Raw genomic sequence first — 19,529 nt, 5'->3', positions numbered from 1 at the left:
CTAACACGCAGAAGGTCCCCGGTTCGATCCCGGGCGGAAACACTTTTTCATCACTTTAAGCAAGACGTACTAACCTGCATCTGCTACCATCTGTACCCGAAACCTTCGTAATCGCCTTCACGCGTCGGACCCGAGTGCCAATTGCTCACATCGAATAAGAAATTCATTTGATATTGACGGCGAGCTTTTTGCGCTGACTCAGCCACTGACGTGCGATCAGTTTGCACAAAACGCTAGGGCTCGTCCGGGATTTGAACCCGGGACCTCCTGCACCCTAAGCAGGAATCATACCCCTAGACCAACGAGCCCTGTGACACTGCGAATGCCAAATATTCAAGTCCCTCGATGTCGTCCAGGGGTGCCCTGGAAGTCTCGTGTACGCTGGCGGCATGGGGGCGGCGCGAATTCCCGCGGTCGGCGGCCTTCCTGGGCTATTGGTACCTTCATGTAGAGCTGCCGCTGGGCTCGCACTGCCTGCTGCTGAGAAAGTGATTGCTTTTGCTGATATGACTTGCAATAACGACTGCGCGAAACGCCGCTATCTCGTTAGGGGTGCTACGGCAGACACCCTCTCGAGCACCCCGAAGACTTCTTGAGCCCTCGGCTGTGATGGGTTCCAGGCTGACAAAAGAACTGTCGTGTGTGCATTCGCGGACGAGAGAAAGTCTGAGGCAAGTTCGAGTGAACAAGGATGGACTCCTCGGGTCCGTCGTTTCCGTAGTGGAGCGGTTATCACGTCTGCTTCACACGCAGAAGGTCCCCGGTTCGATCCCGGGCGGGAACAGTATTTTCCTGCCTATGTCGTATTGTCCTCCAATGAGCCACGTCGTGTGTGGATCTGCTGCATATCCCTTCGTTTTGCAAGTACCACATTTATTGAATTTTTTAGTTACGATGGCAACATCACTACAAGTTGTCTGTGAAGTAAGGTGAACACAAGCAGTTTCCGTGGTGTAGCGGTTATCACGTCTGCCTAACACGCAGAAGGTCCCCGGTTCGATCCCGGGCGGAAACACTTTTTCATCACTTTAAGCAAGACGTACTAACCTGCATCTGCTACCATCTGTACCCGAAACCTTCGTAATCGCCTTCACGCGTCGGACCCGAGTGCCAATTGCTCACATCGAATAAGAAATTCATTTGATATTGACGGCGAGCTTTTTGCGCTGACTCAGCCACTGACGTGCGATCAGTTTGCACAAAACGCTAGGGCTCGTCCGGGATTTGAACCCGGGACCTCCTGCACCCTAAGCAGGAATCATACCCCTAGACCAACGAGCCCTGTGACACGGCTAATGCCAAATATTCCAGTCCCTCGATGTCGTCCAGGGTGCCCTGGAAGTCTCGTGTACGCTGGCGGGATGGGGGCGGCGCGAATTCCCGCGGTCGGCGGCCTTCCTGGGCTATTGGTACCTTCATGTAGAGCTGCCGCTGGGCTCGCACTGCCTGCTGCTGAGAAAGTGATTGCTTTTGCTGATATGACTTGCAATAACGACTGCGCGAAACGCCGCTATCTCGTTAGGGGTGCTACGGCAGACACCCTCTCGAGCACCCCGAAGACTTCTTGAGCCCTCGGCTGTGATGGGTTCCAGGCTGACAAAAGAACTGTCGTGTGTGCATTCGCGGACGAGAGAAAGTCTGAGGCAAGTTCGAGTGAACAAGGATGGACTCCTCGGGTCCGTCGTTTCCGTAGTGGAGCGGTTATCACGTCTGCTTCACACGCAGAAGGTCCCCGGTTCGATCCCGGGCGGGAACAGTATTTTCCTGCCTATGTCGTATTGTCCTCCAATGAGCCACGTCGTGTGTGGATCTGCTGCATATCCCTTCGTTTTGCAAGTACCACATTTATTGAATTTTTTAGTTACGATGGCAACATCACTACAAGTTGTCTGTGAAGTAAGGTGCACACAAGCAGTTTCCGTGGTGTAGCGGTTATCACGTCTGCCTAACACGCAGAAGGTCCCCGGTTCGATCCCGGGCGGAAACACTTTTTCATCACTTTAAGCAAGACGTACTAACCTGCATCTGCTACCATCTGTACCCGAAACCTTCGTAATCGCCTTCACGCGTCGGACCCGAGTGCCAATTGCTCACATCGAATAAGAAATTCATTTGATATTGACGGCGAGCTTTTTGCGCTGACTCAGCCACTGACGTGCGATCAGTTTGCACAAAACGCTAGGGCTCGTCCGGGATTTGAACCCGGGACCTCCTGCACCCTAAGCAGGAATCATACCCCTAGACCAACGAGCCCTGCGACACGGCGAATGCCAAATATTCAAGTCCCTCGATGTCGTCCAGGGTGCCCTGGAAGTCTCGTGTACGCTGGCGGGATGGGGGCGGCGCGAATTCCCGCGGTCGGCGGCCTTCCTGGGCTATTGGTACCTTCATGTAGAGCTGCCGCTGGGCTCGCACTGCCTGCTGCTGAGAAAGTGATTGCTTTTGCTGATATGACTTGCAATAACGACTGCGCGAAACGCCGCTATCTCGTTAGGGGTGCTACGGCAGACACCCTCTCGAGCACCCCGAAGACTTCTTGAGCCCTCGGCTGTGATGGGTTCCAGGCTGACAAAAGAACTGTCGTGTGTGCATTCGCGGACGAGAGAAAGTCTGAGGCAAGTTCGAGTGAACAAGGATGGACTCCTCGGGTCCGTCGTTTCCGTAGTGGAGCGGTTATCACGTCTGCTTCACACGCAGAAGGTCCCCGGTTCGATCCCGGGCGGGAACAGTATTTTCCTGCCTATGTCGTATTGTCCTCCAATGAGCCACGTCGTGTGTGGATCTGCTGCATATCCCTTCGTTTTGCAAGTACCACATTTATTGAATTTTTTAGTTACGATGGCAACATCACTACAAGTTGTCTGTGAAGTAAGGAGCACACAAGCAGTTTCCGTGGTGTAGCGGTTATCACGTCTGCCTAACACGCAGAAGGTCCCCGGTTCGATCCCGGGCGGAAACACTTTTTCATCACTTTAAGCAAGACGTACTAACCTGCATCTGCTACCATCTGTACCCGAAACCTTCGTAATCGCCTTCACGCGTCGGACCCGAGTGCCAATTGCTCACATCGAATAAGAAATTCATTTGATATTGACGGCGAGCTTTTTGCGCTGACTCAGCCACTGACGTGCGATCAGTTTGCACAAAACGCTGGGCTCGTCCGGGATTTGAACCCGGGACCTCCTGCACCCTAAGCAGGAATCATACCCCTAGACCAACGAGCCCTGTGACACGGCGAATGCCAAATATTCCAGTCCCTCGATGTCGTCCAGGGTGCCCTGGAAGTCTCGTGTACGCTGGCGGGATGGGGGCGGCGCGAATTCCCGCGGTCGGCGGCCTTCCTGGGCTATTGGTACCTTCATGTAGAGCTGCCGCTGGGCTCGCACTGCCTGCTGCTGAGAAAGTGATTGCTTTTGCTGATATGACTTGCAATAACGACTGCGCGAAACGCCGCTATCTCGTTAGGGGTGCTACGGCAGACACCCTCTCGAGCACCCCGAAGACTTCTTGAGCCCTCGGCTGTGATGGGTTCCAGGCTGACAAAAGAACTGTCGTGTGTGCATTCGCGGACGAGAGAAAGTCTGAGGCAAGTTCGAGTGAACAAGGATGGACTCCTCGGGTCCGTCGTTTCCGTAGTGGAGCGGTTATCACGTCTGCTTCACACGCAGAAGGTCCCCGGTTCGATCCCGGGCGGGAACAGTATTTTCCTGCCTATGTCGTATTGTCCTCCAATGAGCCACGTCGTGTGTGGATCTGCTGCATATCCCTTCGTTTTGCAAGTACCACATTTATTGAATTTTTTAGTTACGATGGCAACATCACTACAAGTTGTCTGTGAAGTAAGGTGCACACAAGCAGTTTCCGTGGTGTAGCGGTTATCACGTCTGCCTAACACGCAGAAGGTCCCCGGTTCGATCCCGGGCGGAAACACTTTTTCATCACTTTAAGCAAGACGTACTAACCTGCATCTGCTACCATCTGTACCCGAAACCTTCGTAATCGCCTTCACGCGTCGGACCCGAGTGCCAATTGCTCACATCGAATAAGAAATTCATTTGATATTGACGGCGAGCTTTTTGCGCTGACTCAGCCACTGACGTGCGATCAGTTTGCACAAAACGCTAGGGCTCGTCCGGGATTTGAACCCGGGACCTCCTGCACCCTAAGCAGGAATCATACCCCTAGACCAACGAGCCCTGCGACACGGCGAATGCCAAATATTCAAGTCCCTCGATGTCGTCCAGGGTGCCCTGGAAGTCTCGTGTACGCTGGCGGGATGGGGGCGGCGCGAATTCCCGCGGTCGGCGGCCTTCCTGGGCTATTGGTACCTTCATGTAGAGCTGCCGCTGGGCTCGCACTGCCTGCTGCTGAGAAAGTGATTGCTTTTGCTGATATGACTTGCAATAACGACTGCGCGAAACGCCGCTATCTCGTTAGGGGTGCTACGGCAGACACCCTCTCGAGCACCCCGAAGACTTCTTGAGCCCTCGGCTGTGATGGGTTCCAGGCTGACAAAAGAACTGTCGTGTGTGCATTCGCGGACGAGAGAAAGTCTGAGGCAAGTTCGAGTGAACAAGGATGGACTCCTCGGGTCCGTCGTTTCCGTAGTGGAGCGGTTATCACGTCTGCTTCACACGCAGAAGGTCCCCGGTTCGATCCCGGGCGGGAACAGTATTTTCCTGCCTATGTCGTATTGTCCTCCAATGAGCCACGTCGTGTGTGGATCTGCTGCATATCCCTTCGTTTTGCAAGTACCACATTTATTGAATTTTTTAGTTACGATGGCAACATCACTACAAGTTGTCTGTGAAGTAAGGAGCACACAAGCAGTTTCCGTGGTGTAGCGGTTATCACGTCTGCCTAACACGCAGAAGGTCCCCGGTTCGATCCCGGGCGGAAACACTTTTTCATCACTTTAAGCAAGACGTACTAACCTGCATCTGCTACCATCTGTACCCGAAACCTTCGTAATCGCCTTCACGCGTCGGACCCGAGTGCCAATTGCTCACATCGAATAAGAAATTCATTTGATATTGACGGCGAGCTTTTTGCGCTGACTCAGCCACTTGACGTGCGATCAGTTTGCACAAAACGCTGGGCTCGTCCGGGATTTGAACCCGGGACCTCCTGCACCCTAAGCAGGAATCATACCCCTAGACCAACGAGCCCTGTGACACGGCGAATGCCAAATATTCCAGTCCCTCGATGTCGTCCAGGGTGCCCTGGAAGTCTCGTGTACGCTGGCGGGATGGGGGCGGCGCGAATTCCCGCGGTCGGCGGCCTTCCTGGGCTATTGGTACCTTCATGTAGAGCTGCCGCTGGGCTCGCACTGCCTGCTGCTGAGAAAGTGATTGCTTTTGCTGATATGACTTGCAATAACGACTGCGCGAAACGCCGCTATCTCGTTAGGGGTGCTACGGCAGACACCCTCTCGAGCACCCCGAAGACTTCTTGAGCCCTCGGCTGTGATGGGTTCCAGGCTGACAAAAGAACTGTCGTGTGTGCATTCGCGGACGAGAGAAAGTCTGAGGCAAGTTCGAGTGAACAAGGATGGACTCCTCGGGTCCGTCGTTTCCGTAGTGAAGCGGTTATCACGTCTGCTTCACACGCAGAAGGTCCCCGGTTCGATCCGGGGCGGGAACAGTATTTTCCTGCCTATGTCGTATTGTCCTCCAATGAGCCACGTCGTGTGTGGATCTGCTGCATGTCCCTTCGTTTTGCAAGTACCTCATTTATTGAATTTTTTAGTTACGATGGCAACATCACTACAAGTTGTCTGTGAAGTAAAGTGCACACAAGCAGTTTCCGTGGTGTAGCGGTTATCACGTCTGCCTAACACGCAGAAGGTCCCCGGTTCGATCCCGGGCGGAAACACTTTTTCATCACTTTAAGCAAGACGTACTAACCTGCATCTGCTACCATCTGTACCCGAAACCTTCGTAATCGCCTTCACGCGTCGGACCCGAGTGCCAATTGCTCACATCGAATAAGAAATTCATTTGATATTGACGGCGAGCTTTTTGCGCTGACTCAGCCACTGACGTGCGATCAGTTTGCACAAAACGCTAGGGCTCGTCCGGGATTTGAACCCGGGACCTCCTGCACCCTAAGCAGGAATCATACCCCTAGACCAACGAGCCCTGTGACACGGCGAATGCCAAATATTCCAGTCCCTCGATGTCGTCCAGGGTGCCCTGGAAGTCTCGTGTACGCTGGCGGGATGGGGGCGGCGCGAATTCCCGCGGTCGGCGGCCTTCCTGGGCTATTGGTACCTTCATGTAGAGCTGCCGCTGGGCTCGCACTGCCTGCTGCTGAGAAAGTGATTGCTTTTGCTGATATGACTTGCAATAACGACTGCGCGAAACGCCGCTATCTCGTTAGGGGTGCTACGGCAGACACCCTCTCGAGCACCCCGAAGACTTCTTGAGCCCTCGGCTGTGATGGGTTCCAGGCTGACAAAAGAACTGTCGTGTGTGCATTCGCGGACGAGAGAAAGTCTGAGGCAAGTTCGAGTGAACAAGGATGGACTCCTCGGGTCCGTCGTTTCCGTAGTGAAGCGGTTATCACGTCTGCTTCACACGCAGAAGGTCCCCGGTTCGATCCGGGGCGGGAACAGTATTTTCCTGCCTATGTCGTATTGTCCTCCAATGAGCCACGTCGTGTGTGGATCTGCTGCATATCCCTTCGTTTTGCAAGTACCACATTTATTGAATTTTTTAGTTACGATGGCAACATCACTACAAGTTGTCTGTGAAGTAAGGAGCACACAAGCAGTTTCCGTGGTGTAGCGGTTATCACGTCTGCCTAACACGCAGAAGGTCCCCGGTTCGATCCCGGGCGGAAACACTTTTTCATCACTTTAAGCAAGACGTACTAACCTGCATCTGCTACCATCTGTACCCGAAACCTTCGTAATCGCCTTCACGCGTCGGACCCGAGTGCCAATTGCTCACATCGAATAAGAAATTCATTTGATATTGACGGCGAGCTTTTTGCGCTGACTCAGCCACTGACGTGCGATCAGTTTGCACAAAACGCTAGGGCTCGTCCGGGATTTGAACCCGGGACCTCCTGCACCCTAAGCAGGAATCATACCCCTAGACCAACGAGCCCTGTGACACGGCGAATGCCAAATATTCCAGTCCCTCGATGTCGTCCAGGGTGCCCTGGAAGTCTCGTGTACGCTGGCGGGATGGGGGCGGCGCGAATTCCCGCGGTCGGCGGCCTTCCTGGGCTATTGGTACCTTCATGTAGAGCTGCCGCTGGGCTCGCACTGCCTGCTGCTGAGAAAGTGATTGCTTTTGCTGATATGACTTGCAATAACGACTGCGCGAAACGCCGCTATCTCGTTAGGGGTGCTACGGCAGACACCCTCTCGAGCACCCCGAAGACTTCTTGAGCCCTCGGCTGTGATGGGTTCCAGGCTGACAAAAGAACTGTCGTGTGTGCATTCGCGGACGAGAGAAAGTCTGAGGCAAGTTCGAGTGAACAAGGATGGACTCATCGGGTCCGTCGTTTCCGTAGTGGAGCGGTTATCACGTCTGCTTCACACGCAGAAGGTCCCCGGTTCGATCCCGGGCGGGAACAGTATTTTCCTGCCTATGTCGTATTGTCCTCCAATGAGCCACGTCGTGTGTGGATCTGCTGCATATCCCTTCGTTTTGCAAGTACCACATTTATTGAATTTTTTAGTTACGATGGCAACATCACTACAAGTTGTCTGTGAAGTAAGGTGCACACAAGCAGTTTCCGTGGTGTAGCGGTTATCACGTCTGCCTAACACGCAGAAGGTCCCCGGTTCGATCCCGGGCGGAAACACTTTTTCATCACTTTAAGCAAGACGTACTAACCTGCATCTGCTACCATCTGTACCCGAAACCTTCGTAATCGCCTTCACGCGTCGGACCCGAGTGCCAATTGCTCACATCGAATAAGAAATTCATTTGATATTGACGGCGAGCTTTTTGCGCTGACTCAGCCACTGACGTGCGATCAGTTTGCACAAAACGCTAGGGCTCGTCCGGGATTTGAACCCGGGACCTCCTGCACCCTAAGCAGGAATCATACCCCTAGACCAACGAGCCCTGTGACACCTGCGAATGCCAAATATTCAAGTCCCTCGATGTCGTCCAGGGTGCCCTGGAAGTCTCGTGTACGCTGGCGGGATGGGGGCGGCGCGAATTCCCGCGGTCGGCGGCCTTCCTGGGCTATTGGTACCTTCATGTAGAGCTGCCGCTGGGCTCGCACTGCCTGCTGCTGAGAAAGTGATTGCTTTTGCTGATATGACTTGCAATAACGACTGCGCGAAACGCCGCTATCTCGTTAGGGGTGCTACGGCAGACACCCTCTCGAGCACCCCGAAGACTTCTTGAGCCCTCGGCTGTGATGGGTTCCAGGCTGACAAAAGAACTGTCGTGTGTGCATTCGCGGACGAGAGAAAGTCTGAGGCAAGTTCGAGTGAACAAGGATGGACTCATCGGGTCCGTCGTTTCCGTAGTGGAGCGGTTATCACGTCTGCTTCACACGCAGAAGGTCCCCGGTTCGATCCCGGGCGGGAACAGTATTTTCCTGCCTATGTCGTATTGTCCTCCAATGAGCCACGTCGTGTGTGGATCTGCTGCATATCCCTTCGTTTTGCAAGTACCACATTTATTGAATTTTTTAGTTACGATGGCAACATCACTACAAGTTGTCTGTGAAGTAAGGTGCACACAAGCAGTTTCCGTGGTGTAGCGGTTATCACGTCTGCCTAACACGCAGAAGGTCCCCGGTTCGATCCCGGGGCGGAAACACTTTTTCATCACTTTAAGCAAGACGTACTAACCTGCATCTGCTACCATCTGTACCCGAAACCTTCGTAATCGCCTTCACGCGTCGGACCCGAGTGCCAATTGCTCACATCGAATAAGAAATTCATTTGATATTGACGGCGAGCTTTTTGCGCTGACTCAGCCACTGACGTGCGATCAGTTTGCACAAAACGCTAGGGCTCGTCCGGGATTTGAACCCGGGACCTCCGGCACCCTAAGCAGGAATCATACCCCTAGACCAACGAGCCCTGTGACACGGCGAATGCCAAATATTCCAGTCCCTCGATGTCGTCCAGGGTGCCCTGGAAGTCTCGTGTACGCTGGCGGGATGGGGGCGGCGCGAATTCCCGCGGTCGGCGGCCTTCCTGGGCTATTGGTACCTTCATGTAGAGCTGCCGCTGGGCTCGCACTGCCTGCTGCTGAGAAAGTGATTGCTTTTGCTGATATGACTTGCAATAACGACTGCGCGAAACGCCGCTATCTCGTTAGGGGTGCTACGGCAGACACCCTCTCGAGCACCCCGAAGACTTCTTGAGCCCTCGGCTGTGATGGGTTCCAGGCTGACAAAAGAACTGTCGTGTGTGCATTCGCGGACGAGAGAAAGTCTGAGGCAAGTTCGAGTGAACAAGGATGGACTCCTCGGGTCCGTCGTTTCCGTAGTGAAGCGGTTATCACGTCTGCTTCACACGCAGAAGGTCCCCGGTTCGATCCGGGGCGGGAACAGTATTTTCCTGCCTATGTCGTATTGTCCTCCAATGAGCCACGTCGTGTGTGGATCTGCTGCATATCCCTTCGTTTTGCAAGTACCACATTTATTGAATTTTTTAGTTACGATGGCAACATCACTACAAGTTGTCTGTGAAGTAAGGAGCACACAAGCAGTTTCCGTGGTGTAGCGGTTATCACGTCTGCCTAACACGCAGAAGGTCCCCGGTTCGATCCCGGGCGGAAACACTTTTTCATCACTTTAAGCAAGACGTACTAACCTGCATCTGCTACCATCTGTACCCGAAACCTTCGTAATCGCCTTCACGCGTCGGACCCGAGTGCCAATTGCTCACATCGAATAAGAAATTCATTTGATATTGACGGCGAGCTTTTTGCGCTGACTCAGCCACTGACGTGCGATCAGTTTGCACAAAACGCTAGGGCTCGTCCGGGATTTGAACCCGGGACCTCCTGCACCCTAAGCAGGAATCATACCCCTAGACCAACGAGCCCTGTGACACGGCGAATGCCAAATATTCCAGTCCCTCGATGTCGTCCAGGGTGCCCTGGAAGTCTCGTGTACGCTGGCGGGATGGGGGCGGCGCGAATTCCCGCGGTCGGCGGCCTTCCTGGGCTATTGGTACCTTCATGTAGAGCTGCCGCTGGGCTCGCACTGCCTGCTGCTGAGAAAGTGATTGCTTTTGCTGATATGACTTGCAATAACGACTGCGCGAAACGCCGCTATCTCGTTAGGGGTGCTACGGCAGACACCCTCTCGAGCAACCCGAAGACTTCTTGAGCCCTCGGCTGTGATGGGTTCCAGGCTGACAAAAGAACTGTCGTGTGTGCATTCGCGGACGAGAGAAAGTCTGAGGCAAGTTCGAGTGAACAAGGATGGACTCCTCGGGTCCGTCGTTTCCGTAGTGTAGCGGTTATCACGTCTGCTTCACACGCAGAAGGTCCACGGTTCGATCCCGGGCGGGAACAGTATTTTCCTGCCTATGTCGTATTGTCCTCCAATGAGCCACGTCGTGTGTGGATCTGCTGCATATCCCTTCGTTTTGCAAGTACCACATTTATTGAATTTTTTAGTTACGATGGCAACATCACTACAAGTTGTCTGTGAAGTAAGGAGCACACAAGCAGTTTCCGTGGTGTAGCGGTTATCACGTCTGCCTAACACGCAGAAGGTCCCCGGTTCGATCCCGGGCGGAAACACTTTTTCATCACTTTAAGCAAGACGTACTAACCTGCATCTGCTACCATCTGTACCCGAAACCTTCGTAATCGCCTTCACGCGTCGGACCCGAGTGCCAATTGCTCACATCGAATAAGAAATTCATTTGATATTGACGGCGAGCTTTTTGCGCTGACTCAGCCACTGACGTGCGATCAGTTTGCACAAAACGCTAGGGCTCGTCCGGGATTTGAACCCGGGACCTCCTGCACCCTAAGCAGGAATCATACCCCTAGACCAACGAGCCCTGTGACACTGCGAATGCCAAATATTCAAGTCCCTCGATGTCGTCCAGGGTGCCCTGGAAGTCTCGTGTACGCTGGCGGGATGGGGGCGGCGCGAATTCCCGCGGTCGGCGGCCTTCCTGGGCTATTGGTACCTTCATGTAGAGCTGCCGCTGGGCTCGCACTGCCTGCTGCTGAGAAAGTGATTGCTTTTGCTGATATGACTTGCAATAACGACTGCGCGAAACGCCGCTATCTCGTTAGGGGTGCTACGGCAGACACCCTCTCGAGCACCCCGAAGACTTCTTGAGCCCTCGGCTGTGATGGGTTCCAGGCTGACAAAAGAACTGTCGTGTGTGCATTCGCGGACGAGAGAAAGTCTGAGGCAAGTTCGAGTGAACAAGGATGGACTCATCGGGTCCGTCGTTTCCGTAGTGGAGCGGTTATCACGTCTGCTTCACACGCAGAAGGTCCCCGGTTCGATCCCGGGCGGGAACAGTATTTTCCTGCCTATGTCGTATTGTCCTCCAATGAGCCACGTCGTGTGTGGATCTGCTGCATATCCCTTCGTTTTGCAAGTACCACATTTATTGAATTTTTTAGTTACGATGGCAACATCACTACAAGTTGTCTGTGAAGTAAGGTGCACACAAGCAGTTTCCGTGGTGTAGCGGTTATCACGTCTGCCTAACACGCAGAAGGTCCCCGGTTCGATCCCGGGCGGAAACACTTTTTCATCACTTTAAGCAAGACGTACTAACCTGCATCTGCTACCATCTGTACCCGAAACCTTCGTAATCGCCTTCACGCGTCGGACCCGAGTGCCAATTGCTCACATCGAATAAGAAATTCATTTGATATTGACGGCGAGCTTTTTGCGCTGACTCAGCCACTGACGTGCGATCAGTTTGCACAAAACGCTAGGGCTCGTCCGGGATTTGAACCCGGGACCTCCGGCACCCTAAGCAGGAATCATACCCCTAGACCAACGAGCCCTGTGACACGGCGAATGCCAAATATTCCAGTCCCTCGATGTCGTCCAGGGTGCCCTGGAAGTCTCGTGTACGCTGGCGGGATGGGGGCGGCGCGAATTCCCGCGGTCGGCGGCCTTCCTGGGCTATTGGTACCTTCATGTAGAGCTGCCGCTGGGCTCGCACTGCCTGCTGCTGAGAAAGTGATTGCTTTTGCTGATATGACTTGCAATAACGACTGCGCGAAACGCCGCTATCTCGTTAGGGGTGCTACGGCAGACACCCTCTCGAGCACCCCGAAGACTTCTTGAGCCCTCGGCTGTGATGGGTTCCAGGCTGACAAAAGAACTGTCGTGTGTGCATTCGCGGACGAGAGAAAGTCTGAGGCAAGTTCGAGTGAACAAGGATGGACTCCTCGGGTCCGTCGTTTCCGTAGTGAAGCGGTTATCACGTCTGCTTCACACGCAGAAGGTCCCCGGTTCGATCCGGGGCGGGAACAGTATTTTCCTGCCTATGTCGTATTGTCCTCCAATGAGCCACGTCGTGTGTGGATCTGCTGCATATCCCTTCGTTTTGCAAGTACCACATTTATTGAATTTTTTAGTTACGATGGCAACATCACTACAAGTTGTCTGTGAAGTAAGGAGCACACAAGCAGTTTCCGTGGTGTAGCGGTTATCACGTCTGCCTAACACGCAGAAGGTCCCCGGTTCGATCCCGGGCGGAAACACTTTTTCATCACTTTAAGCAAGACGTACTAACCTGCATCTGCTACCATCTGTACCCGAAACCTTCGTAATCGCCTTCACGCGTCGGACCCGAGTGCCAATTGCTCACATCGAATAAGAAATTCATTTGATATTGACGGCGAGCTTTTTGCGCTGACTCAGCCACTGACGTGCGATCAGTTTGCACAAAACGCTAGGGCTCGTCCGGGATTTGAACCCGGGACCTCCTGCACCCTAAGCAGGAATCATACCCCTAGACCAACGAGCCCTGTGACACTGCGAATGCCAAATATTCAAGTCCCTCGATGTCGTCCAGGGTGCCCTGGAAGTCTCGTGTACGCTGGCGGGATGGGGGCGGCGCGAATTCCCGCGGTCGGCGGCCTTCCTGGGCTATTGGTACCTTCATGTAGAGCTGCCGCTGGGCTCGCACTGCCTGCTGCTGAGAAAGTGATTGCTTTTGCTGATATGACTTGCAATAACGACTGCGCGAAACGCCGCTATCTCGTTAGGGGTGCTACGGCAGACACCCTCTCGAGCACCCCGAAGACTTCTTGAGCCCTCGGCTGTGATGGGTTCCAGGCTGACAAAAGAACTGTCGTGTGTGCATTCGCGGACGAGAGAAAGTCTGAGGCAAGTTCGAGTGAACAAGGATGGACTCATCGGGTCCGTCGTTTCCGTAGTGGAGCGGTTATCACGTCTGCTTCACACGCAGAAGGTCCCCGGTTCGATCCCGGGCGGGAACAGTATTTTCCTGCCTATGTCGTATTGTCCTCCAATGAGCCACGTCGTGTGTGGATCTGCTGCATATCCCTTCGTTTTGCAAGTACCACATTTATTGAATTTTTTAGTTACGATGGCAACATCACTACAAGTTGTCTGTGAAGTAAGGAGCACACAAGCAGTTTCCGTGGTGTAGCGGTTATCACGTCTGCCTAACACGCAGAAGGTCCCCGGTTCGATCCCGGGCGGAAACACTTTTTCATCACTTTAAGCAAGACGTACTAACCTGCATCTGCTACCATCTGTACCCGAAACCTTCGTAATCGCCTTCACGCGTCGGACCCGAGTGCCAATTGCTCACATCGAATAAGAAATTCATTTGATATTGACGGCGAGCTTTTTGCGCTGACTCAGCCACTGACGTGCGATCAGTTTGCACAAAACGCTAGGGCTCGTCCGGGATTTGAACCCGGGACCTCCTGCACCCTAAGCAGGAATCATACCCCTAGACCAACGAGCCCTGTGACACTGCGAATGCCAAATATTCAAGTCCCTCGATGTCGTCCAGGGTGCCCTGGAAGTCTCGTGTACGCTGGCGGGATGGGGGCGGCGCGAATTCCCGCGGTCGGCGGCCTTCCTGGGCTATTGGTACCTTCATGTAGAGCTGCCGCTGGGCTCGCACTGCCTGCTGCTGAGAAAGTGATTGCTTTTGCTGATATGACTTGCAATAACGACTGCGCGAAACGCCGCTATCTCGTTAGGGGTGCTACGGCAGACACCCTCTCGAGCACCCCGAAGACTTCTTGAGCCCTCGGCTGTGATGGGTTCCAGGCTGACAAAAGAACTGTCGTGTGTGCATTCGCGGACGAGAGAAAGTCTGAGGCAAGTTCGAGTGAACAAGGATGGACTCATCGGGTCCGTCGTTTCCGTAGTGGAGCGGTTATCACGTCTGCTTCACACGCAGAAGGTCCCCGGTTCGATCCCGGGCGGGAACAGTATTTTCCTGCCTATGTCGTATTGTCCTCCAATGAGCCACGTCGTGTGTGGATCTGCTGCATATCCCTTCGTTTTGCAAGTACCACATTTATTGAATTTTTTAGTTACGATGGCAACATCACTACAAGTTGTCTGTGAAGTAAGGTGCACACAAGCAGTTTCCGTGGTGTAGCGGTTATCACGTCTGCCTAACACGCAGAAGGTCCCCGGTTCGATCCCGGGCGGAAACACTTTTTCATCACTTTAAGCAAGACGTACTAACCTGCATCTGCTACCATCTGTACCCGAAACCTTCGTAATCGCCTTCACGCGTCGGACCCGAGTGCCAATTGCTCACATCGAATAAGAAATTCATTTGATATTGACGGCGAGCTTTTTGCGCTGACTCAGCCACTGACGTGCGATCAGTTTGCACAAAACGCTAGGGCTCGTCCGGGATTTGAACCCGGGACCTCCGGCACCCTAAGCAGGAATCATACCCCTAGACCAACGAGCCCTGTGACACGGCGAATGCCAAATATTCCAGTCCCTCGATGTCGTCCAGGGTGCCCTGGAAGTCTCGTGTACGCTGGCGGGATGGGGGCGGCGCGAATTCCCGCGGTCGGCGGCCTTCCTGGGCTATTGGTACCTTCATGTAGAGCTGCCGCTGGGCTCGCACTGCCTGCTGCTGAGAAAGTGATTGCTTTTGCTGATATGACTTGCAATAACGACTGCGCGAAACGCCGCTATCTCGTTAGGGGTGCTACGGCAGACACCCTCTCGAGCACCCCGAAGACTTCTTGAGCCCTCGGCTGTGATGGGTTCCAGGCTGACAAAAGAACTGTCGTGTGTGCATTCGCGGACGAGAGAAAGTCTGAGGCAAGTTCGAGTGAACAAGGATGGACTCCTCGGGTCCGTCGTTTCCGTAGTGAAGCGGTTATCACGTCTGCTTCACACGCAGAAGGTCCCCGGTTCGATCCGGGGCGGGAACAGTATTTTCCTGCCTATGTCGTATTGTCCTCCAATGAGCCACGTCGTGTGTGGATCTGCTGCATATCCCTTCGTTTTGCAAGTACCACATTTATTGAATTTTTTAGTTACGATGGCAACATCACTACAAGTTGTCTGTGAAGTAAGGAGCACACAAGCAGTTTCCGTGGTGTAGCGGTTATCACGTCTGCCTAACACGCAGAAGGTCCCCGGTTCGATCCCGGGCGGAAACACTTTTTCATCACTTTAAGCAAGACGTACTAACCTGCATCTGCTACCATCTGTACCCGAAACCTTCGTAATCGCCTTCACGCGTCGGACCCGAGTGCCAATTGCTCACATCGAATAAGAAATTCATTTGATATTGACGGCGAGCTTTTTGCGCTGACTCAGCCACTGACGTGCGATCAGTTTGCACAAAACGCTAGGGCTCGTCCGGGATTTGAACCCGGGACCTCCTGCACCCTAAGCAGGAATCATACCCCTAGACCAACGAGCCCTGTGACACTGCGAATGCCAAATATTCAAGTCCCTCGATGTCGTCCAGGGTGCCCTGGAAGTCTCGTGTACGCTGGCGGGATGGGGGCGGCGCGAATTCCCGCGGTCGGCGGCCTTCCTGGGCTATTGGTACCTTCATGTAGAGCTGCCGCTGGGCTCGCACTGCCTGCTGCTGAGAAAGTGATTGCTTTTGCTGATATGACTTGCAATAACGACTGCGCGAAACGCCGCTATCTCGTTAGGGGTGCTACGGCAGACACCCTCTCGAGCACCCCGAAGACTTCTTGAGCCCTCGGCTGTGATGGGTTCCAGGCTGACAAAAGAACTGTCGTGTGTGCATTCGCGGACGAGAGAAAGTCTGAGGCAAGTTCGAGTGAACAAGGATGGACTCATCGGGTCCGTCGTTTCCGTAGTGGAGCGGTTATCACGTCTGCTTCACACGCAGAAGGTCCCCGGTTCGATCCCGGGCGGGAACAGTATTTTCCTGCCTATGTCGTATTGTCCTCCAATGAGCCACGTCGTGTGTGGATCTGCTGCATATCCCTTCGTTTTGCAAGTACCACATTTATTGAATTTTTTAGTTACGATGGCAACATCACTACAAGTTGTCTGTGAAGTAAGGTGCACACAAGCAGTTTCCGTGGTGTAGCGGTTATCACGTCTGCCTAACACGCAGAAGGTCCCCGGTTCGATCCCGGGCGGAAACACTTTTTCATCACTTTAAGCAAGACGTACTAACCTGCATCTGCTACCATCTGTACCCGAAACCTTCGTAATCGCCTTCACGCGTCGGACCCGAGTGCCAATTGCTCACATCGAATAAGAAATTCATTTGATATTGACGGCGAGCTTTTTGCGCTGACTCAGCCACTGACGTGCGATCAGTTTGCACAAAACGCTAGGGCTCGTCCAGGATTTGAACCCGGGACCTCCTGCACCCTAAGCAGGAATCATACCCCTAGACCAACGAGCCCTGTGACACGGCGAATGCCAAATATTCCAGTCCCTCGATGTCGTCCAGGGTGCCCTGGAAGTCTCGTGTACGCTGGCGGGATGGGGGCGGCGCGAATTCCCGCGGTCGGCGGCCTTCCTGGGCTATTGGTACCTTCATGTAGAGCTGCCGCTGGGCTCGCACTGCCTGCTGCTGAGAAAGTGATTGCTTTTGCTGATATGACTTGCAATAACGACTGCGCGAAACGCCGCTATCTCGTTAGGGGTGCTACGGCAGACACCCTCTCGAGCAACCCGAAGACTTCTTGAGCCCTCGGCTGTGATGGGTTCCAGGCTGACAAAAGAACTGTCGTGTGTGCATTCGCGGACGAGAGAAAGTCTGAGGCAAGTTCGAGTGAACAAGGATGGACTCCTCGGGTCCGTCGTTTCCGTAGTGTAGCGGTTATCACGTCTGCTTCACACGCAGAAGGTCCACGGTTCGATCCCGGGCGGGAACAGTATTTTCCTGCCTATGTCGTATTGTCCTCCAATGAGCCACGTCGTGTGTGGATCTGCTGCATATCCCTTCGTTCTGCAAGTACCACATTTATTGAATTTTTTAGTTACGATGGCAACATCACTACAAGTTGTCTGTGAAGTAAGGTGCACACAAGCAGTTTCCGTGGTGTAGCGGTTATCACGTCTGCCTAACACGCAGAAGGTCCCCGGTTCGATCCCGGGCGGAAACACTTTTTCATCACTTTAAGCAAGACGTACTAACCTGCATCTGCTACCATCTGTACCCGAAACCTTCGTAATCGCCTTCACGCGTCGGACCCGAGTGCCAATTGCTCACATCGAATAAGAAATTCATTTGATATTGACGGCGAGCTTTTTGCGCTGACTCAGCCACTGACGTGCGATCAGTTTGCACAAAACGCTGGGGCTCGTCCGGGATTTGAACCCGGGACCTCCTGCACCCTAAGCAGGAATGATACCCCTAGACCAACGAGCCCTGTGACACAGCGAATGCCAAATATTCCAGTCCTTCGATGTCGTCTAGGGTGCCCTGGAAGTGTCGTGTACGCTGGCGGGATGGGGGCTGCGCGAATTCCCGCGGTCGGCGGCCTTCCTGGGCTATTGGTACCTTCATGTAGAGCTGCCGCTGGGCTCGCACTGCCTGCTGCTGAGAAAGTGATTGCTTTTGCTGATATGACTTGCAATAACGACTGCGCGAAACGCCGCTATCTCGTTAGGGGTGCTACGGCAGACACCCTCTCGAGCACCCCGAAGACTTCTTGAGCCCTCGGCTGTGATGGGTTCCAGGCTGACAAAAGAACTGTCGTGTGTGCATTCGCGGACGAGAGAAAGTCTGAGGCAAGTTCGAGTGAACAAGGATGGACTCCTCGGGTCCGTCGTTTCCGTAGTGGAGCGGTTATCACGTCTGCTTCACACGCAGAAGGTCCCCGGTTCGATCCCGGGCGGGAACAGTATTTTCCTGCCTATGTCGTATTGTCCTCCAATGAGCCACGTCGTGTGTGGATCTGCTGCATATCCCTTCGTTTTGCAAGTACCACATTTATTGAATTTTTTAGTTACGATGGCAACATCACTACAAGTTGTCTGTGAAGTAAGGAGCACACAAGCAGTTTCCGTGGTGTAGCGGTTATCACGTCTGCCTAACACGCAGAAGGTCCCCGGTTCGATCCCGGGCGGAAACACTTTTTCATCACTTTAAGCAAGACGTACTAACCTGCATCTGCTACCATCTGTACCCGAAACCTTCGTAATCGCCTTCACGCGTCGGACCCGAGTGCCAATTGCTCACATCGAATAAGAAATTCATTTGATATTGACGGCGAGCTTTTTGCGCTGACTCAGCCACTGACGTGCGATCAGTTTGCACAAAACGCTGGGGCTCGTCCGGGATTTGAACCCGGGACCTCCTGCACCCTAAGCAGGAATGATACCCCTAGACCAACGAGCCCTGTGACACAGCGAATGCCAAATATACCAGTCCTTCGATGTCGTCTAGGGTGCCCTGGAAGTGTCGTGTACGCTGGCGGGATGGGGGCTGCGCGAATTCCCGCGGTCGGCGGCCTTCCTGGGCTATTGGTACCTTCATGTAGAGCTGCCGCTGGGCTCGCACTGCCTGCTGCTGAGAAAGTGATTGCTTTTGCTGATATGACTTGCAATAACGACTGCGCGAAACGCCGCTATCTCGTTAGGGGTGCTACGGCAGACACCCTCTCGAGCACCCCGAAGACTTCTTGAGCCCTCGGCTGTGATGGGTTCCAGGCTGACAAAAGAACTGTCGTGTGTGCATTCGCGGACGAGAGAAAGTCTGAGGCAAGTTCGAGTGAACAAGGATGGACTCCTCGGGTCCGTCGTTTCCGTAGTGGAGCGGTTATCACGTCTGCTTCACACGCAGAAGGTCCCCGGTTCGATCCCGGGCGGGAACAGTATTTTCCTGCCTATGTCGTATTGTCCTCCAATGAGCCACGTCGTGTGTGGATCTGCTGCATATCCCTTCGTTTTGCAAGTACCACATTTATTGAATTTTTTAGTTACGATGGCAACATCACTACAAGTTGTCTGTGAAGTAAGGAGCACACAAGCAGTTTCCGTGGTGTAGCGGTTATCACGTCTGCCTAACACGCAGAAGGTCCCCGGTTCGATCCCGGGCGGAAACACTTTTTCATCACTTTAAGCAAGACGTACTAACCTGCATCTGCTAC

General features: G+C 53.6%; 60 non-coding genes across 60 annotated transcripts; 40 read left to right on the top strand and 20 right to left on the bottom strand.

Moving 5' to 3' along the window:
• Positions 1-236: 236 nt before the first annotated feature.
• Positions 237-308, bottom strand: Trnap-agg (transfer RNA proline (anticodon AGG)). The gene has a single exon. It is a non-coding gene; the product is annotated as a tRNA-Pro (tRNA).
• Positions 309-711: 403 nt separating this feature from the next.
• On the top strand, positions 712-784 carry Trnav-cac (transfer RNA valine (anticodon CAC)). Its single transcript has one exon. It is a non-coding gene; the product is annotated as a tRNA-Val (tRNA).
• Positions 785-942: 158 nt separating this feature from the next.
• Trnav-aac (transfer RNA valine (anticodon AAC)) lies at positions 943-1,015 on the top strand. The gene has a single exon. It is a non-coding gene; the product is annotated as a tRNA-Val (tRNA).
• Positions 1,016-1,209: 194 nt separating this feature from the next.
• On the bottom strand, positions 1,210-1,281 carry Trnap-agg (transfer RNA proline (anticodon AGG)). The gene has a single exon. It is a non-coding gene; the product is annotated as a tRNA-Pro (tRNA).
• Positions 1,282-1,683: 402 nt separating this feature from the next.
• Trnav-cac (transfer RNA valine (anticodon CAC)) lies at positions 1,684-1,756 on the top strand. The gene has a single exon. It is a non-coding gene; the product is annotated as a tRNA-Val (tRNA).
• Positions 1,757-1,914: 158 nt separating this feature from the next.
• Positions 1,915-1,987, top strand: Trnav-aac (transfer RNA valine (anticodon AAC)). Its single transcript has one exon. It is a non-coding gene; the product is annotated as a tRNA-Val (tRNA).
• Positions 1,988-2,181: 194 nt separating this feature from the next.
• Positions 2,182-2,253, bottom strand: Trnap-agg (transfer RNA proline (anticodon AGG)). Its single transcript has one exon. It is a non-coding gene; the product is annotated as a tRNA-Pro (tRNA).
• A 402-nt stretch (positions 2,254-2,655) lies between these two features.
• Trnav-cac (transfer RNA valine (anticodon CAC)) lies at positions 2,656-2,728 on the top strand. The gene has a single exon. It is a non-coding gene; the product is annotated as a tRNA-Val (tRNA).
• Positions 2,729-2,886: 158 nt separating this feature from the next.
• Positions 2,887-2,959, top strand: Trnav-aac (transfer RNA valine (anticodon AAC)). The gene has a single exon. It is a non-coding gene; the product is annotated as a tRNA-Val (tRNA).
• Positions 2,960-3,152: 193 nt separating this feature from the next.
• Positions 3,153-3,224, bottom strand: Trnap-agg (transfer RNA proline (anticodon AGG)). Its single transcript has one exon. It is a non-coding gene; the product is annotated as a tRNA-Pro (tRNA).
• A 402-nt stretch (positions 3,225-3,626) lies between these two features.
• On the top strand, positions 3,627-3,699 carry Trnav-cac (transfer RNA valine (anticodon CAC)). Its single transcript has one exon. It is a non-coding gene; the product is annotated as a tRNA-Val (tRNA).
• A 158-nt stretch (positions 3,700-3,857) lies between these two features.
• On the top strand, positions 3,858-3,930 carry Trnav-aac (transfer RNA valine (anticodon AAC)). Its single transcript has one exon. It is a non-coding gene; the product is annotated as a tRNA-Val (tRNA).
• A 194-nt stretch (positions 3,931-4,124) lies between these two features.
• Positions 4,125-4,196, bottom strand: Trnap-agg (transfer RNA proline (anticodon AGG)). Its single transcript has one exon. It is a non-coding gene; the product is annotated as a tRNA-Pro (tRNA).
• Positions 4,197-4,598: 402 nt separating this feature from the next.
• On the top strand, positions 4,599-4,671 carry Trnav-cac (transfer RNA valine (anticodon CAC)). Its single transcript has one exon. It is a non-coding gene; the product is annotated as a tRNA-Val (tRNA).
• A 158-nt stretch (positions 4,672-4,829) lies between these two features.
• Trnav-aac (transfer RNA valine (anticodon AAC)) lies at positions 4,830-4,902 on the top strand. Its single transcript has one exon. It is a non-coding gene; the product is annotated as a tRNA-Val (tRNA).
• Positions 4,903-5,096: 194 nt separating this feature from the next.
• Trnap-agg (transfer RNA proline (anticodon AGG)) lies at positions 5,097-5,168 on the bottom strand. The gene has a single exon. It is a non-coding gene; the product is annotated as a tRNA-Pro (tRNA).
• Positions 5,169-5,570: 402 nt separating this feature from the next.
• Positions 5,571-5,643, top strand: Trnav-cac (transfer RNA valine (anticodon CAC)). Its single transcript has one exon. It is a non-coding gene; the product is annotated as a tRNA-Val (tRNA).
• Positions 5,644-5,801: 158 nt separating this feature from the next.
• On the top strand, positions 5,802-5,874 carry Trnav-aac (transfer RNA valine (anticodon AAC)). Its single transcript has one exon. It is a non-coding gene; the product is annotated as a tRNA-Val (tRNA).
• A 194-nt stretch (positions 5,875-6,068) lies between these two features.
• On the bottom strand, positions 6,069-6,140 carry Trnap-agg (transfer RNA proline (anticodon AGG)). The gene has a single exon. It is a non-coding gene; the product is annotated as a tRNA-Pro (tRNA).
• Positions 6,141-6,542: 402 nt separating this feature from the next.
• Positions 6,543-6,615, top strand: Trnav-cac (transfer RNA valine (anticodon CAC)). Its single transcript has one exon. It is a non-coding gene; the product is annotated as a tRNA-Val (tRNA).
• Positions 6,616-6,773: 158 nt separating this feature from the next.
• On the top strand, positions 6,774-6,846 carry Trnav-aac (transfer RNA valine (anticodon AAC)). The gene has a single exon. It is a non-coding gene; the product is annotated as a tRNA-Val (tRNA).
• Positions 6,847-7,040: 194 nt separating this feature from the next.
• On the bottom strand, positions 7,041-7,112 carry Trnap-agg (transfer RNA proline (anticodon AGG)). Its single transcript has one exon. It is a non-coding gene; the product is annotated as a tRNA-Pro (tRNA).
• Positions 7,113-7,514: 402 nt separating this feature from the next.
• Positions 7,515-7,587, top strand: Trnav-cac (transfer RNA valine (anticodon CAC)). The gene has a single exon. It is a non-coding gene; the product is annotated as a tRNA-Val (tRNA).
• Positions 7,588-7,745: 158 nt separating this feature from the next.
• Trnav-aac (transfer RNA valine (anticodon AAC)) lies at positions 7,746-7,818 on the top strand. The gene has a single exon. It is a non-coding gene; the product is annotated as a tRNA-Val (tRNA).
• Positions 7,819-8,012: 194 nt separating this feature from the next.
• Trnap-agg (transfer RNA proline (anticodon AGG)) lies at positions 8,013-8,084 on the bottom strand. Its single transcript has one exon. It is a non-coding gene; the product is annotated as a tRNA-Pro (tRNA).
• A 403-nt stretch (positions 8,085-8,487) lies between these two features.
• Positions 8,488-8,560, top strand: Trnav-cac (transfer RNA valine (anticodon CAC)). Its single transcript has one exon. It is a non-coding gene; the product is annotated as a tRNA-Val (tRNA).
• A 158-nt stretch (positions 8,561-8,718) lies between these two features.
• On the top strand, positions 8,719-8,792 carry Trnav-aac (transfer RNA valine (anticodon AAC)). Its single transcript has one exon. It is a non-coding gene; the product is annotated as a tRNA-Val (tRNA).
• A 194-nt stretch (positions 8,793-8,986) lies between these two features.
• Trnap-agg (transfer RNA proline (anticodon AGG)) lies at positions 8,987-9,058 on the bottom strand. Its single transcript has one exon. It is a non-coding gene; the product is annotated as a tRNA-Pro (tRNA).
• A 402-nt stretch (positions 9,059-9,460) lies between these two features.
• On the top strand, positions 9,461-9,533 carry Trnav-cac (transfer RNA valine (anticodon CAC)). Its single transcript has one exon. It is a non-coding gene; the product is annotated as a tRNA-Val (tRNA).
• Positions 9,534-9,691: 158 nt separating this feature from the next.
• Positions 9,692-9,764, top strand: Trnav-aac (transfer RNA valine (anticodon AAC)). The gene has a single exon. It is a non-coding gene; the product is annotated as a tRNA-Val (tRNA).
• A 194-nt stretch (positions 9,765-9,958) lies between these two features.
• On the bottom strand, positions 9,959-10,030 carry Trnap-agg (transfer RNA proline (anticodon AGG)). Its single transcript has one exon. It is a non-coding gene; the product is annotated as a tRNA-Pro (tRNA).
• A 402-nt stretch (positions 10,031-10,432) lies between these two features.
• Positions 10,433-10,505, top strand: Trnav-cac (transfer RNA valine (anticodon CAC)). Its single transcript has one exon. It is a non-coding gene; the product is annotated as a tRNA-Val (tRNA).
• Positions 10,506-10,663: 158 nt separating this feature from the next.
• On the top strand, positions 10,664-10,736 carry Trnav-aac (transfer RNA valine (anticodon AAC)). The gene has a single exon. It is a non-coding gene; the product is annotated as a tRNA-Val (tRNA).
• A 194-nt stretch (positions 10,737-10,930) lies between these two features.
• Trnap-agg (transfer RNA proline (anticodon AGG)) lies at positions 10,931-11,002 on the bottom strand. Its single transcript has one exon. It is a non-coding gene; the product is annotated as a tRNA-Pro (tRNA).
• Positions 11,003-11,404: 402 nt separating this feature from the next.
• Trnav-cac (transfer RNA valine (anticodon CAC)) lies at positions 11,405-11,477 on the top strand. The gene has a single exon. It is a non-coding gene; the product is annotated as a tRNA-Val (tRNA).
• A 158-nt stretch (positions 11,478-11,635) lies between these two features.
• Positions 11,636-11,708, top strand: Trnav-aac (transfer RNA valine (anticodon AAC)). Its single transcript has one exon. It is a non-coding gene; the product is annotated as a tRNA-Val (tRNA).
• Positions 11,709-11,902: 194 nt separating this feature from the next.
• Positions 11,903-11,974, bottom strand: Trnap-agg (transfer RNA proline (anticodon AGG)). Its single transcript has one exon. It is a non-coding gene; the product is annotated as a tRNA-Pro (tRNA).
• A 402-nt stretch (positions 11,975-12,376) lies between these two features.
• On the top strand, positions 12,377-12,449 carry Trnav-cac (transfer RNA valine (anticodon CAC)). The gene has a single exon. It is a non-coding gene; the product is annotated as a tRNA-Val (tRNA).
• Positions 12,450-12,607: 158 nt separating this feature from the next.
• On the top strand, positions 12,608-12,680 carry Trnav-aac (transfer RNA valine (anticodon AAC)). The gene has a single exon. It is a non-coding gene; the product is annotated as a tRNA-Val (tRNA).
• Positions 12,681-12,874: 194 nt separating this feature from the next.
• On the bottom strand, positions 12,875-12,946 carry Trnap-agg (transfer RNA proline (anticodon AGG)). Its single transcript has one exon. It is a non-coding gene; the product is annotated as a tRNA-Pro (tRNA).
• A 402-nt stretch (positions 12,947-13,348) lies between these two features.
• Positions 13,349-13,421, top strand: Trnav-cac (transfer RNA valine (anticodon CAC)). Its single transcript has one exon. It is a non-coding gene; the product is annotated as a tRNA-Val (tRNA).
• A 158-nt stretch (positions 13,422-13,579) lies between these two features.
• On the top strand, positions 13,580-13,652 carry Trnav-aac (transfer RNA valine (anticodon AAC)). Its single transcript has one exon. It is a non-coding gene; the product is annotated as a tRNA-Val (tRNA).
• A 194-nt stretch (positions 13,653-13,846) lies between these two features.
• On the bottom strand, positions 13,847-13,918 carry Trnap-agg (transfer RNA proline (anticodon AGG)). Its single transcript has one exon. It is a non-coding gene; the product is annotated as a tRNA-Pro (tRNA).
• Positions 13,919-14,320: 402 nt separating this feature from the next.
• Positions 14,321-14,393, top strand: Trnav-cac (transfer RNA valine (anticodon CAC)). Its single transcript has one exon. It is a non-coding gene; the product is annotated as a tRNA-Val (tRNA).
• A 158-nt stretch (positions 14,394-14,551) lies between these two features.
• On the top strand, positions 14,552-14,624 carry Trnav-aac (transfer RNA valine (anticodon AAC)). Its single transcript has one exon. It is a non-coding gene; the product is annotated as a tRNA-Val (tRNA).
• A 194-nt stretch (positions 14,625-14,818) lies between these two features.
• On the bottom strand, positions 14,819-14,890 carry Trnap-agg (transfer RNA proline (anticodon AGG)). The gene has a single exon. It is a non-coding gene; the product is annotated as a tRNA-Pro (tRNA).
• A 402-nt stretch (positions 14,891-15,292) lies between these two features.
• Positions 15,293-15,365, top strand: Trnav-cac (transfer RNA valine (anticodon CAC)). Its single transcript has one exon. It is a non-coding gene; the product is annotated as a tRNA-Val (tRNA).
• A 158-nt stretch (positions 15,366-15,523) lies between these two features.
• Trnav-aac (transfer RNA valine (anticodon AAC)) lies at positions 15,524-15,596 on the top strand. The gene has a single exon. It is a non-coding gene; the product is annotated as a tRNA-Val (tRNA).
• A 194-nt stretch (positions 15,597-15,790) lies between these two features.
• On the bottom strand, positions 15,791-15,862 carry Trnap-agg (transfer RNA proline (anticodon AGG)). The gene has a single exon. It is a non-coding gene; the product is annotated as a tRNA-Pro (tRNA).
• A 402-nt stretch (positions 15,863-16,264) lies between these two features.
• Trnav-cac (transfer RNA valine (anticodon CAC)) lies at positions 16,265-16,337 on the top strand. Its single transcript has one exon. It is a non-coding gene; the product is annotated as a tRNA-Val (tRNA).
• Positions 16,338-16,495: 158 nt separating this feature from the next.
• Trnav-aac (transfer RNA valine (anticodon AAC)) lies at positions 16,496-16,568 on the top strand. Its single transcript has one exon. It is a non-coding gene; the product is annotated as a tRNA-Val (tRNA).
• Positions 16,569-16,762: 194 nt separating this feature from the next.
• On the bottom strand, positions 16,763-16,834 carry Trnap-agg (transfer RNA proline (anticodon AGG)). Its single transcript has one exon. It is a non-coding gene; the product is annotated as a tRNA-Pro (tRNA).
• A 402-nt stretch (positions 16,835-17,236) lies between these two features.
• Trnav-cac (transfer RNA valine (anticodon CAC)) lies at positions 17,237-17,309 on the top strand. Its single transcript has one exon. It is a non-coding gene; the product is annotated as a tRNA-Val (tRNA).
• A 158-nt stretch (positions 17,310-17,467) lies between these two features.
• On the top strand, positions 17,468-17,540 carry Trnav-aac (transfer RNA valine (anticodon AAC)). The gene has a single exon. It is a non-coding gene; the product is annotated as a tRNA-Val (tRNA).
• Positions 17,541-17,734: 194 nt separating this feature from the next.
• Positions 17,735-17,806, bottom strand: Trnap-agg (transfer RNA proline (anticodon AGG)). Its single transcript has one exon. It is a non-coding gene; the product is annotated as a tRNA-Pro (tRNA).
• Positions 17,807-18,208: 402 nt separating this feature from the next.
• Positions 18,209-18,281, top strand: Trnav-cac (transfer RNA valine (anticodon CAC)). The gene has a single exon. It is a non-coding gene; the product is annotated as a tRNA-Val (tRNA).
• A 158-nt stretch (positions 18,282-18,439) lies between these two features.
• Positions 18,440-18,512, top strand: Trnav-aac (transfer RNA valine (anticodon AAC)). The gene has a single exon. It is a non-coding gene; the product is annotated as a tRNA-Val (tRNA).
• A 194-nt stretch (positions 18,513-18,706) lies between these two features.
• Trnap-agg (transfer RNA proline (anticodon AGG)) lies at positions 18,707-18,778 on the bottom strand. Its single transcript has one exon. It is a non-coding gene; the product is annotated as a tRNA-Pro (tRNA).
• A 402-nt stretch (positions 18,779-19,180) lies between these two features.
• Positions 19,181-19,253, top strand: Trnav-cac (transfer RNA valine (anticodon CAC)). The gene has a single exon. It is a non-coding gene; the product is annotated as a tRNA-Val (tRNA).
• Positions 19,254-19,411: 158 nt separating this feature from the next.
• Positions 19,412-19,484, top strand: Trnav-aac (transfer RNA valine (anticodon AAC)). The gene has a single exon. It is a non-coding gene; the product is annotated as a tRNA-Val (tRNA).
• Positions 19,485-19,529: the final 45 nt, after the last annotated feature.

The sequence above is a fragment of the Schistocerca serialis genome, chromosome 2 (assembly GCF_023864345.2).
Source record: "Schistocerca serialis cubense isolate TAMUIC-IGC-003099 chromosome 2, iqSchSeri2.2, whole genome shotgun sequence".
Lineage (NCBI taxonomy): Eukaryota > Metazoa > Arthropoda > Insecta > Orthoptera > Acrididae > Schistocerca > Schistocerca serialis.
The sequence above is the reverse complement of the archived record's forward strand: the minus strand, read 5'-3'. Positions and strand labels throughout refer to the sequence as shown.